The 13573-nt window shown below is 37.1% G+C and overlaps 1 long non-coding RNA gene across 1 annotated transcript; it reads left to right on the forward strand.

The window, feature by feature from the left end:
* The first annotated feature begins 470 nt into the window (after positions 1-470).
* Positions 471-12925, forward strand: LOC150049230 (uncharacterized). The gene is made up of 4 exons (XR_016538975.1): positions 471-600; positions 1503-1568; positions 2479-2546; positions 12839-12925. It is a non-coding gene; the product is annotated as an uncharacterized LOC150049230 (long non-coding RNA).
* The last annotated feature ends 648 nt before the right edge of the window (positions 12926-13573 follow it).

Below are 13573 nucleotides of genomic sequence, written 5' to 3' on the forward strand. Positions count from 1 at the left end.
CACTTAGAACAGAAAAAAATCACCATTTGCTGAATATATCAAAATTCATGGTGTCATCAGTCTCTGGGGTATTGGGGGCTTTGCTGTTCTGGAAGCATTTCAGGTTGAAGTTTTTTTTTTTTTTTTTTGGTTGTGAGGCTTGAACTCAGGGCTTGAGTCTCTTTGTGCTCAAGGCTAACATTCTAACTCGAGCACCAGTGCAACTTCTGGCTTTGGAGTGGCTAATTGGAAATAAAAGTCTTACCAGAATTTTTCTACCCTGGATGGGTTTGAACCTCAATCCTCAGATCTCAACCTCTTGAGTAGCTAGGATTAGCATGAACTACCAGTGTCTGGCTCAAGTTGAGTTTTGATTAGTTTTTTGTGTGTGTGATTTTGTTTATTGAAGTATAACTGCATTGTGTGTGTTTTTCCCTTCTTTTCTTTTAAGCACTGACAATCTTGATTGTATTTTCCTTTCAGGAATAGGAAGAAAATAGCAAAGTAATTGTCACAACTTCTTTGAGATGAATGGCTTGAAGGATTTTGAACATATCAACCCAAAATAACCTCTGGATGGATAAGCAGAAAGTAGCATTCCTGGGAAGATGAAGATACATGGTAGCTGTTGATTTTTTTTTTGATGGGAGTATTGACTGTAAAGCTCAGCTGTAGGATTTATTTCTATTTATTTCTTAGTGCTTCTTATCTCATAATCAAACTACTGCCACACTGTCTACATAGCTGCTTTGTAGGGTTTAAATTGCATGGGCCAGAACCTCATTTTCCTGACTTTTACTGTAAGAAATAGAAACAGATCTGAGGAGATCAGGCTTTTCAATGAGCAAGCACAGGAGACAGCTGGCACTTAGTCTGGATTGGGATTGGTTTTTTGCCAGTCCTGGGCTTGAGCTCAGGGTCTGAGCGCTGTCCTTGGACTTTCTCAAGGCTAGAGCTCTACCACTTGAGCTTCAGTACCACTTATGGCTTTGTTTTTCCCATGTATGTGGTATCAAGGAATCGAACCCGAGTCTTCGTGCATGCTAGGCAAGCACTCTACCACTATGCCAAACTCCCGGCCAGGATTAGGATTTTTTTAAATGTCACTTGCAATTACCAGAGAAAAGTCTACTGTGTCTTTGTGCAATCTCCCTACAAGTCTTATGCAAATCATCTACAATTCTATGTGTTGGCATGTATTATCTTCCTACTGCATGAGGGATGCTTGAATAAATAAGCACATGGTTCATTTTAAGGTTTTGAATTTATTAAAAAATATTAAGTAAATTTCAGAATTTATTGAAACATTATGGGGTATGTCAATAAGAAGGAGCAATAGAAGGGCAAATATGATCAAAATATATAATATGCATGTATGGGAATATCACAATGAAATGCTTGGCATTGTGCAGTTAAGGAAAATGAAAATGTGGGAAAATAGTTTTGTTGAGCACTGGTTGTGCCAATATTAGTCATTGGAGACTCAAGAAAACTGACTTGATATCAATTATCTCCTAATCCAGGGGTGTGGAGACACAATAAAACATGGAAGCAGATGGGGGGGGTACCAACAACATGGAGGTCTGAAGGTACACGGCACGTATGACAGTATCTGACAATATACTTAGTCATTTGTCCATATGAAAGTCCTTTTTGGAATTTTAGTAAACCGTTTCTTCTCTTGACTGTATGAGCATGATTGATTGTGGTGTGGAGTGGTACAAAAAATTCCATAGACAAAGCTTTGTGATGGTATAGTGATCTGCTAGGATGGAAACAAGCTAAAACTTAATTTCCAGTGTGTATTTAAAACTAAAGAAAGTAAGTTATTACTTAGATACAAGAATTAGAGGAATGTTTCCGAGAAGGATGCATTTTTAACTTTGCTTCAGAGAGCAGAAATATGAAGCAGTAAAATTAAATTATGCTTAGTTGTCTTGATATCTGACTGAAACACACACACACACATACACACACACACACATACCACATAAACACATACACACAATTTCCTAGGGTTGTAATAACAGATTATCATCAGTAGTGGCAACAGAAAAGTATCCTCATAGTTCTAGAACTCTGAAATGTGAAATGAAGATATTGCAGGGCTATGCTGCCTTCTAAGGCTCTAGCAGACAACCTTTTCTTGTCTGTATTTCCTGCTAGTGGCCCCTGGTAGCCTTTTGTATGTGACTATATCACTCTACTCTCTGCCTCCATCTTCATATAACTAGCTCCCCTGCTCATCCTCTCTCTTTCTAACAAATCTTTCAATAACACCAGTTATTAGATTTAGTGCCTACTTGAATAATCTAAAATAATCTCATATAATGATCCTTAATTTAATCACATAAGATCATAGTCACTAAGTTCTAGGTAGACTTGTCCTTTGGCAGAAAAGGCATAATTTAGTTCACTAGCTAAGCAAATGTGTGTGTCTGTACATCAATATCACTGATTATTGTAAAACCACTAATACTGACTCTGACTTTTCTATAGTTAATCTGGACAACAGAAGAATAGACAGCTCACTGGAGATCTACTAACTGATCAGTGAAAAGGGAAAAGTAGGTTCAATAGCATGACTAATGAGCTTTGATTATAGGAATTGTTTCACTGATGTATATATTAAAAATGTCAGATTTTTTTTGTATTACAGTTACACCATAATAATGTCAAAATACACAAATAATGAAAGAAATTGGAATAAGAAAAATCACAATACAGAAATGTATTTACCTATCAAATTGGTAGAGATTAAAAATGGCATCATTATTTTTTAATTTTATTGTCAGAATAATGTATAGAGGGGTTACAGTTACATTCATCAGGTAGTAGGTACATTACTTCTCAAACATTGATACCCCTTCTCATGATTTTGTCCCGGTTTCCCTCCCCTCCCCTCCCAATCATCTTATTATCCCTCCTTCCCTTCCCTATTTCAAATAAACAAATAAATGTATATACAATATACCAGGTAACAAAGTCAGATACATTAGCAACATGAGATTAACCATAAGGGCAAAAAAAAGAGAAGAGAAACAACATACTACATTAAGAACAACAATCACACAAGATAAACCTCTTGTTTCCATATCCTAGAGTTCATTTTACCTAGTCTCATCCTACATAAAAATGTCATCATTATTGAGGATAAATTTATATAAGTGTTTTCAAACACCACTGGAAATATACTACTTGGACATGAAAGATGAATACATTTTAATATACTAATATGCTAACCAAGAAAAAATTGGAAAGTAAAATAAAAAATTAATGTATTTTAATATACAAATTAACCCACCTGTAATAGTGAAGGGGAGAAAACATTAGGACAACTGAATGTAGAGTTATTACAATCATTTTCTGAGTAAATCTGACGAATGTTCATTATACACATTTTTGTATAAACATCTGTACTTATTTTGTGATTTTTACATTTGACTTTAATTCTAAATTTTGGCATGTTTCTAATTAAAAGTACAAATTGAATGTCATATGATTTCATTTTTCATAAAGTAAATCAAGATCTGTTTAAATATTTGCATATCCAAAGATAAAAACAAGCTATCAAAATATTGCCAATGAAAATCTCAGAGCAATAAATTACTGAATAATTTTTAATTTTTTGAATTAAATTATTATTAATATTTTACCAGTCCTGAGGTTTGAATTCAGGATCTGGGCACTGTCCTTTAGCATTTTTGTGCAAGTCTAGTGCTGAGCTACAGCTTCACGTCTGTTTATTTTTTAGCTGACAATAAAAGTCTCAAGGACTTTCCTGTCTCTAGCTTCAAACCATGACCTTCAGATATTAGCCTCTTGAGTAGTTAGGATTATAGATGCAAGCCACAAGAACCTGCCTAAAATTATTTTTATAATGGAATAAGTTATTCTTACAAAGAAAATCAGTAGTTGGTTGTTTTTCACAGTGTTAGAAAATAGGAAGAGCAATCTAAGTTAAGTCCATATCTGAGGGCTTTGTTTTGCTATTTTAAGAATATTCTACCTTTGGTACAATTACAAGTGAAAGTTTTTGGTAATGTCAAAACAGTTTAAGTAATAGAATTATGAAATATATTTCAGTGGGATGAGGGAATTAGAAAGTCCCTGTCCAACACCTTCATTTAGAGATGAAAACAATTCATAAGTGCCTATCTTTCTTGAGCTAAACCATGTAGCCATTTAGAGGCACCTGTGTTGATGGAAACATGTCTGCATTAATAATTTATTTCTGTCTGAAAATTACCACAATGTAATTATTTAAAGTGACACAAATTTATCATTTCCAAGTTTCTGTGTTCTGGAGTCTGGGAGGAGTGTACTGAAGTTTTCCATCCACAATCTTTCATACGGCTTTGGTGAAGATCTTGCCCAGAGCTAAGATCTCATCTGAAGTTCTTGCTTTTTCTTTTCTCTTCTTTTCTTTTTTTCCTTCCTTCCTTCCCCCCTTTCTTTCTTTTTTCTTTCTTTCTTTCTTTCTTTCTTTCTTTCTTTCTTTCTTTCTTTCTTTCTCTCTCTCCCTTTCTCTCTTTCTCTCTTTCTTTCTTTCTTTCTTTTCTTTCTTTTCTCTCTTTCTTTCTTTCTTTCTTTCTTTCTTTCTTTCTTTCTCTCCCTTTCTCTCTTTCTCTTTCTTTCTTTCTTTCTTTCTTTCTTTCTTTCTTTCTTTCTTTCTTTCTTTCTCTCTCCCTTTCTCTCTCTCTTTCTCTCTTTCTTTCTTTCTTTCTTTCTTTCTTTCTTTCTTTCTTTCTTTCTCTCTCCCTTTCTCTCTCTCTTTCTTTCTTTCTTTCTTTCTTTCTTTCTTTCTTTCTTTCTTTCTTTCTTTCTTTCTTTCTTTCTTTCTTTTCTCTCTTTCTCCCCCCTTTTTCTTTTTCTTTTTTTCATATACTTTGTATTGTAATTAATAGAAGGGTTACATGATATTTGCCAGATAGAAGGTGCATTAATTCACATACATTGATACCCTTTCACAATTCTTGGTCCCCAATTCCTTCCCCCCCCACCCCCACCCCTCATCTTGTTTCCCTCTTTCTTTCTTTTCTGTTTCTAGTCCTGGAGCTTGACCTCAGGGTCTGAATGCTTTCCCTGAGCTTTTTTGAACAAGACTAGTGTCCCACCATTTGAACCACATCTGCACTTATGTCTTTTTGATGGTAATTGAAGATGCTCACTGTCTTTCCTGCCTGGGTTGGCTTTGAACTTCAGACATCAGATCTCAGCCTCTTCAGTAGCTAGGATTAGAGGCATGAGCCAACAGTGCCTGAATCATCTGATGTTTTGATTGGGGAAAGAGCAATTTGTAATTTCATGCAGTTGCTGGCAGGCAGCACAAGAGGGGGTGTGAAGAGAGGCTTCTGTACCATCTGGAGTCTTGTCTCTCAGGTCATTGCTATGGAGCCTTCCAGAGCACAGCATCTTGATAAGAGAATAAATGGGCCCTTATTTCTCTGAAACAGTGTAGAAATAAAGACAGGAAAAGGAACAAAACAAAACAAAACTCCTCGAACAAAAGAGTTTATGGCAAAGTAAAAGAAAAAGGCTGCCCAGAAGAGTCAACAGTAGGATCAGGAAACTGGTAATTTAGTTTGACCTTTTATTCTCTTCTCTTCCAGTCAGAGTCCATTCCCAAGACCTACTGGTCAGTTTGTATGAGGGGCAGGAACTGGTTTAGGCAGGCCCGTAGGACAAGGGCCTATGCGTCCTTTGGAATCCTGGGTTAGGAACAACTCAAGTAGGCCTGAGTGGCTTGAAGAATTCTCAGTTTCCAGTTGCTCCACTGTTTAAAGACAGCTAAAAATGTGACTTGAATTAGCTACTGCTGTACCTTCTCCAGCCATAAAGAAACAGTGGGAGTGATGAACAGTGGAGAAACTCCTTTCTGTGTAGTACATCTTTTTGCCTCCCTGAAGGAGGAAGAGCTTACCAAAACGAACACCAGTTCGCTGTGGCTGGATGTGCTTTCTGAGGAAGATGGAAAAAAAGCTGTTTAACTATCAGAACTACTACCAAATGGAAAATAGGAGTGTCTCCCAGGTAAAACTAAGTTAAAATACAAACATAAGCACAATAAAAGCTAGGATCAAAGGGATAATTCCATTGGAGCCCTTTTTAAACTTCGTAGAATACCGATATAGCCTCTATGAGGTGGTTTCAGAACAACTATTGTAATGCCACTGACTGCATGCAGCTTTTTCTATCCATTTACTAGCAAGATGGATATCACAGTCTTATTACATAACCCAACCATCAATGTAACATCTCATTATCTTTATCAGTTTATATTAGAGAAACACAACTTGCTATGTATAGTCTATATAGAAGCCTATACATAAGATTATGGGTGCTAGGTGATGGACATCAATAAAAGGCATTTTAGAATCTATTCAATCTACTATAAAAACTATCCAAGACTATTATAAAATTGTGGACAGACACCATGTTTTTAACATATCTATTCATGAAATGAAAGAGTAGAGCAAGCATCTTGTACTTTATGGCTGAAATGCATACAAAGAAGAAGAAATATTGTTGAATTGTTTATTCTAAACTCTGTTTCTCCAGGAAAAGATAAAAAAGTTAAACAATGGCATGTGTATCAATTACAGAATTTAAAGGAAGGGTGCTATAAATCCAGTACCTGATAATCTTCTCATTAGGAGCACTCAACATCTGTCTAGGTAGTAAAAGTAAGTGGCCCAGTTCTGGGCCATTAAAATTTTGATGTAACCCATTAAGGCAACTTATGTGCTTTAGTTCAAAGGGTTGTTTGCCACAGTATCTCAGAGAGTAGCACAGAATGTGCAAATCGAATAGGTTTGTAATGAATGATCCTGCTGAATAAGCTGGTTAAAACATTTGGGCATTTATTTCATTTACTTGAGAGTGACCACAAATACTTCATAGTATTCATCAAGGCACAGTGAACACTCAGTGTATCTTGTTACTAGGATGAGGAGGAACATGATTTTTTTCCCCCTAGTCTTGGGCCTTGAATTCAGGCCCTTAGCCCTGTTCTCTGAGCCTCTTTGTGATCAGGGTGAGCTCTCTATCACTGGGACCACAGTGTTAATTCCAGATTTTTCTGAGTAGTTTCTTGGAGATGAATCTCATGGACTTCTTTCCCTAGACTGGCTTTGAACTGTGAGTCTCAGATCTCAGTCTGCTGAGTAGCTAGAATTTCAGGTGTGAGCCACCAATGATTAGCTTTATGTGGATTCTTAAAGGGTATCATTTAGCTGCCTAAAGGACCCACTGATTAGAGATTCCCTCCTTGAACACTTGTTTGTTAAACTTGTCATTTAAAATATGATGTAAAAATCAACATTAATAAATTCTAAAAAAAAAATAAAGGACCCACTGATTGACCTAGGCCATTGAATGACCTAGATGGAAAGAGCCTAGCTGTTCTTTGGAGACTCATGGCTTAGATATCGGTCTCACCATAAACCATAAGCTTGACGTAACCTAGATTTGAAATAACTGTACACAAGATACTTAAAATTACGTTTTCCACATCTTTTCTACCTCCATAAACTATGACAGGTCCTTTGTGTAGCTTCTGATAAGCAAAAGACTGGAAAATCCTCTTAAACTTGGACACTCATTCAAGTGATGGAAGCTTCAGAAATGAGGCTTGAATATTATCATCGTGTATCAAGTTAGATGAAGAGCTCTGAATTCATCCAGAGTTCTCTTTCATGTTAATTACACACTCTTCAAAAGTATAATTACCTCTTAAAAATTACTGTGGAGTGCAGGGTAGACAATAGATTTTTAATGTCTTTTAATTTCTTCATAGGTTCCTCATATTTCATTGGCATCTTATTTTACAAATGAATCATGGGACTTTCAAGGACTTTTTCTCCCTCACAAGTTAAAATCCCACTCAGAAACTCAGCTCACATGAAAAACTTGATTTAATTATTAGAGAAAGACTATGATGATTAAAAATTTGATTGCATGGATTATCAAGTTGCTCAAAACTCTTGTCACCACCTTAAGCAGACAGATATTTCCAGTCCCACAGGCAAGATGTCTTGTGACACTTTCAAGGAGCAGTGACATAGCAAGCTCTTGAATCTATTTATTGTCACCCTTGTGGCATATAACCTGAGACTCCCATTACATGTGTCTGTGAAACCCAACCTCTTCTTTCCTCCACATGGTCTCCTATTGTTGGACCTTAAATATCTTCCAGAGATCTATGTGTTAAACTCTTGGTACCCAGCCTTTGGTGCCACTTGGGGGTAGCAGGATCTTTAGATGGTGGACCCCAGTGGAAGGAAATTACGTCACTATGGGAGTGCTTTAGGAAGGGGTTTCAGTGCTAGGCCACTTCCTTTCATCTTTCTTTTGTTTCCTGGCCACTGTGAAATGAGCAGGCCTTCACTGTCACTTCCACAGTGCTGTCCAAGGTGTCAGGACCCAAAGACTGCGGACTAAGTTCTCAGAAAACCATCAGCCCAAATAAATCTTTCAACCTTTTTTTCTATTTGCCAGTCCTGGGCTTGAGCTCAGGGTCTGAGCACTGTCCTTGGACTTTCTCAAGGCTAGAGCTCTACCACTTGAGCCTCAGCACCACTTCTGGCTTTTTTCTATGTGTGTGGAACCAAGGAATTGAATCCAGGTCTTCATGCATGCTAGGCAAGCACTCTACCACTAGGCCAAACTCCCAGCCCTCTTTCATCCTTTCAAGTTAATTATCCAATGTATTTTGTGACAGTCACAGAAATATAATACATGGTGTTTCTTGGTAGCCTGTATCATCTTAAGATTGATGTGGAAAAGATTTCAAGTTGGGGAATATGGAGTGGAGATCCTTTAGGAAAATGTGAAACTGTGATGATGAAAGCAGGAAAATCTGTTTTTACTGGCTGGAATGAGCTACCTCACAAACAAATTTCTTCAGAGAGGGAATTAATTATGGAGTAACAATGCAGAGAAGATCCTCTGCTCACAGATCGTCAATGTCTTGCTTTCTTTTTGGGTAAAGTGGAGATTCCTGAAAAGGGCTTTCAGGACTTGCCTATTTCCTTTTGTTGTCTTTTCATGGAGCAGACTTCAATTGCAGTGGCTTCACCTTCATCCCACATATTTTCCAAATATGAGGACTTCATATGTTCTTACTTTTTTCTTCTTCTTCTTCTTCTTATTTCAATAACTGCAAATCAACTTGGCATCTTATATCAGCACCTCCCAACAAAGTTCTCACTGCCAATTCCTTGGTCTGGTGCTCACATGGCCTTTTCCTTTCCTTCATGGGTTGTATGTCCTTACTTGTTTTTAGAATGATCTGTTTCCAGAACACTTCTGGCATCAAGAAAGGAAAAAATGTTCAAGGGACTTTTATTGACTTCCTACCCAAGCAAATGCTTTAGAAGGAAGTCTGCCCTTCTCTGCACAACCCAGTTGAGAAAACATTCTGATATTCTCCATCTCTAAATAATTCAGTGAGAGGCATTGGATTGCCATGGGAAAAGTATCTTGCTTGAAGAGTCGTGTCCCTGAAAACCTTTCTTATTTATGCTATTCAATAGCTTTCATATTTTAGAAAAACCATTTAAAGTCTTCATGTCCCCTATGTAAGACAGGATTGTTTGTTATTTTACTTACCTTATCAAATTGTTCTTCTGTATCAAGAACATTAAAGGTCTTGTTTGCATTAGTGTGAACCAGACATTGTTAGGTAAAAATAAATTGGTTATAGGCAAGTCTTGGCTCCCAGACACTGAATTGCTATTTCTTTCACAGCTGACTAGCACACAGTAATGAGAGTTACATTTCCAGAGAACCAAAAACCATGAGTTAAGGTTCTTATAATGACTCATTATGTATTGTCTTCCTCAGATTCAGACATCTTACAAGGTAAGCAAAATCTTCACATGTATTCAGCATCATCGCTGGGTATAGAAATGATAAACCAAGAATTTCACCTTTCCCTAAGATGGCTGCCCTCCTGTGCTTGGTCATGGAGGTCAAGGCATTTACTAATCTTCAGGAAATCTTGGGTAGCTGGAAGCAGAATGGAGCATTGGAGCTCAGAGCTCAACATTGTTGTTCTTGCTTTGGATGCATTCTGTCTTTCCATGTCTCAATTCCCTTTTTTGTATGTGACATTGTGTTTTGGAAATATGTAATTTCTGTTTGTGAATTTAGAGTGTCTCACATATAAAAGTTTTCCTTGACTGTCAGATGAGTCTCTGAACTTAGATTTTTTTAAATGAAGAATCTTGGAACTAGCCTGAGTACATGGTGAATTATTAGATAAACATGAGCTTTTTGGGGACCAATGATGGAGTGATATGACTTACATATATATGCATATATACATATATGTGTATCAAGCTGGCCAGGAATGCATCTATGAAGATTCATTTTGTGTATCAACTTGATGGGACTGAAAGGCCCAAAGGAGATTAGTCAATTTTCCATTTACATGTGTCTGTGGGGATACTTCTAGACAGAATCAACTAAGTAAGAAATCCATTCCCTAAATATGGGTAGCAGTATTGCATAGACTGTGGGCCTACATGGAATGAAAGGGAAAGGAGAAAAGCAGTGAGTATAGGCCTTGTTCTGTTTCCTAGATGCCATGATGTTAGCATTTGTTTCCCATCATAGCTTCTGTGTCATGAAATCTCTGAAGCCATGTGAAAAATAAATCCTTTCCCCTTTGTGTAGTTTATGCCAGTTATTTTCTCATAGACACAAAAAGTCTGCCTGAGGTGGGGCATTCTGGCCAAGTTTCATCTATTTTGCAATTGATCACCTGGCATCTATTAATTGCAGAGTCAAAACATAAATGTTTTCTATACCCTTTTCCTCCATCTGGCTTTTAATGTAGTACAAAAGTCACATGACAAACATCCTAAGTACAAACCCTATTTGTTTTTTATTTCTTGCCCAATAAGAGCTGTCCCCACATACCAACATCCATCACTATAGTAACAAAAGCAGTTGCTGGTTTTTCCTCTAATTTCTTTCCTTCCTCTTACTGGCCTTGTTTTTCCCTTTGTAGCCTTGTATGACATACATGGTCATTTTTCTTGGAAACTGCTCATACATTCCTGTTTTGTACACAGGATATCCAAGTTTCTGCCTTCCCATATCTGTTTAAGAAAAAAAAACTCAGGCACAAATCTTGAAACATGGAGAATGCAATCTTAGTATAGAACTGGAAGGCGATATGAACTACTGTGTTTCTGGTGCCGTAAACAAACTCAATGTATAACTTTGTTTTGCCACACTTGGTAGAGGAAGAGCTTAGGATCTAACTAGGATCAGTGGATTCTGTAATCACTCAGCTAGGCTTCCTTTTTCTTCCAAACAGAAATAATATAACATTTGTTAGCTTTCAGTGTTCTTTGAAATGGGAAAGGTGACATGATGGTATTTCTTTGAAAAAGATGAAAACTGAAACATAGAGATTGTGTTCTAAATCCATGGTCACTGAGTGCAGAATACCAAAGGTTCAGACTGGCATCATCACAAAATTGTGGTGCAAGGAAGTTAATATTCCACTCAAATGCTTAAGAAGTACTCAGAATCTTGGATTCTACTGACCTGAATTCCAAGGACAAATAGACACATTCATCTCTTTCTCTGTCTCTATGCATATGTATGTAAATATTAATTTGGATGCAGTATATGTTTATGTAAATATATGCATACACATATATAGACATATACATATACAAATATCCAAATTAATGGTGCTAAATTGTGACATTTCCAAAGCTTTGAGTTAGGCTGAGAAATCTGTGCAACTGAGTTTGGATTTGGAGATAACCAGAAAAAAATGTTCACGCTGTTCCAGGACCCCCACCTCAGTAGAGACTTCAGAAGCCTTCAGGATACAACATTCCACCAACGGCATGTTGCCAATAATAGAACAATGCGCAAACCAGCTGTCTGTCCACAGAAGAGAGCACTCTCAAATGTTTGGCAGTGTTCCCTGTCTGCTCAGCCCCTTCTTTCAGCCTGCCTGGCTTTTTGTATTCACAATGTGCATCCATCCTTTTTGACATTTGAGACATCTCTAGGTGTGGGTTGTACTGCAGAAAGCTTTCTCTTCCCAACTCCTGCAGCTTGGCATAGGCTGCACAAGAGTCCCCCACAGTTCTGGCATCTGTTTTCCTTTCGGGAGGCATCTGCACAGCTAAAAGAACAGGAGGCTGAGGAAAGAATAGATAGAACACTATCCACAGGGCATTAATTCTGAGGGGAAGATCAACATGCCCTTGGCCCAGTGGATCTGTTCACAAGAAGCTTAAGTAGAGACCCTGCTGCTTCTTACAAGAAGTTTGGACAAACTGTGATGGTGTGGTTGGAAGGAAACCTTCTGAACACAGTGCAAATCCGTACTATAAACAAAAGAAACCTTTTGTGTCCTTTGTATGCCCCCCCACAAAGTCTACTCAATAAATAACCACATGTTGTTCTGCTTGCTGAAAAATGAAATGATGGGAATTTTAATACAGTTTTGAGATTTCCTGTGAGAGTTGGTGTACCCTTTCTCCTCACTTCAGAGCACCATTTTTCTCTAATTGTTTTCAATATTTCTTTATATTGTTAGCATCTTTCAGAAAAGCACTGGCAGATTGCTTTCCCTAGAGGGACTAAATGAGAGACTAAAATTCCATGATTTAATCTCTCTAAAGTTGACAAAACAAAACAAAACAAAACAAAAAACCCAAACCTTCAAAGCATTTAAGCCCAACGCTGGCTTGTCTAGTTCATAGATGTTGTTAATAGCTAAATAATCTCCAGAAGTATGCTATTTTATGCTATTTTATGTTCATCATAGTAGACTGCAAATCAAAATATAATTCTTGCATTGTTTCTTTTATTGTTGTTTCAGACACACTGGAAAGGAAATTCATTGTTTTCAAGATGACAGATTTCTAAACTATTGGAAAAAAATAGCAAAAGCATCGGATAACTAAGGTCTGGTGAAACAACAATATTTGGGAGGATAACATGATGATGATAGGATTCTTCTTGGTAAGGCCAGATGCCTTTACTGAGAAATAGTTTCCACTGACACCATTAGAACATTTCTTCTGCAAATGAAGATTGTCCACCCTTTTAGTAACAATTCAGGGGTGAGACTGCCGAGATGCTGGGCTGGCGGGACATAACTGATGAGCTAGCCATGTATGCTTCTTATATATTTCTCCTCACTGTGTGTAGCTTGTCTGCCTGTATTGATGATTTGGTGTGAGCAAAAGTGATGTTCTAGATATCACTACGGTCTGCGACAGTATAAGGGTTGTAATACTTGATACCCTTTACGTTTCTCTCAAAGGCCTAAACATTCCACAAGTCACTCAACAGAATTCTTATTACATGTTTCTCCTATAGATTTTTTAAAAATTGAAATTATACTTGATTTCATAATTTCAAAGGAAATTTTGATGAGAAATAAGGCAGAAGGAAGGCACCTTTAAACAGGAGCTTTTTGCTAATGCTTCAAAATCTTCAAGGTAATTGAAATTTCAAGATAATTAGAGTATCCTTTGATCTGCCTTATTACAAATATTCTCAGGCACGCAAGAAAGTTGGTTAGAGACTCAATTTGACTGCAAGGAAAAGA

Source organism: Megascapheus bottae, chromosome 20 (genome assembly GCF_031878675.1).
Source record: "Megascapheus bottae isolate mThoBot1 chromosome 20, mThoBot2.hap1, whole genome shotgun sequence".
Classification (NCBI taxonomy): Eukaryota; Metazoa; Chordata; class Mammalia; order Rodentia; family Geomyidae; genus Megascapheus; species Megascapheus bottae.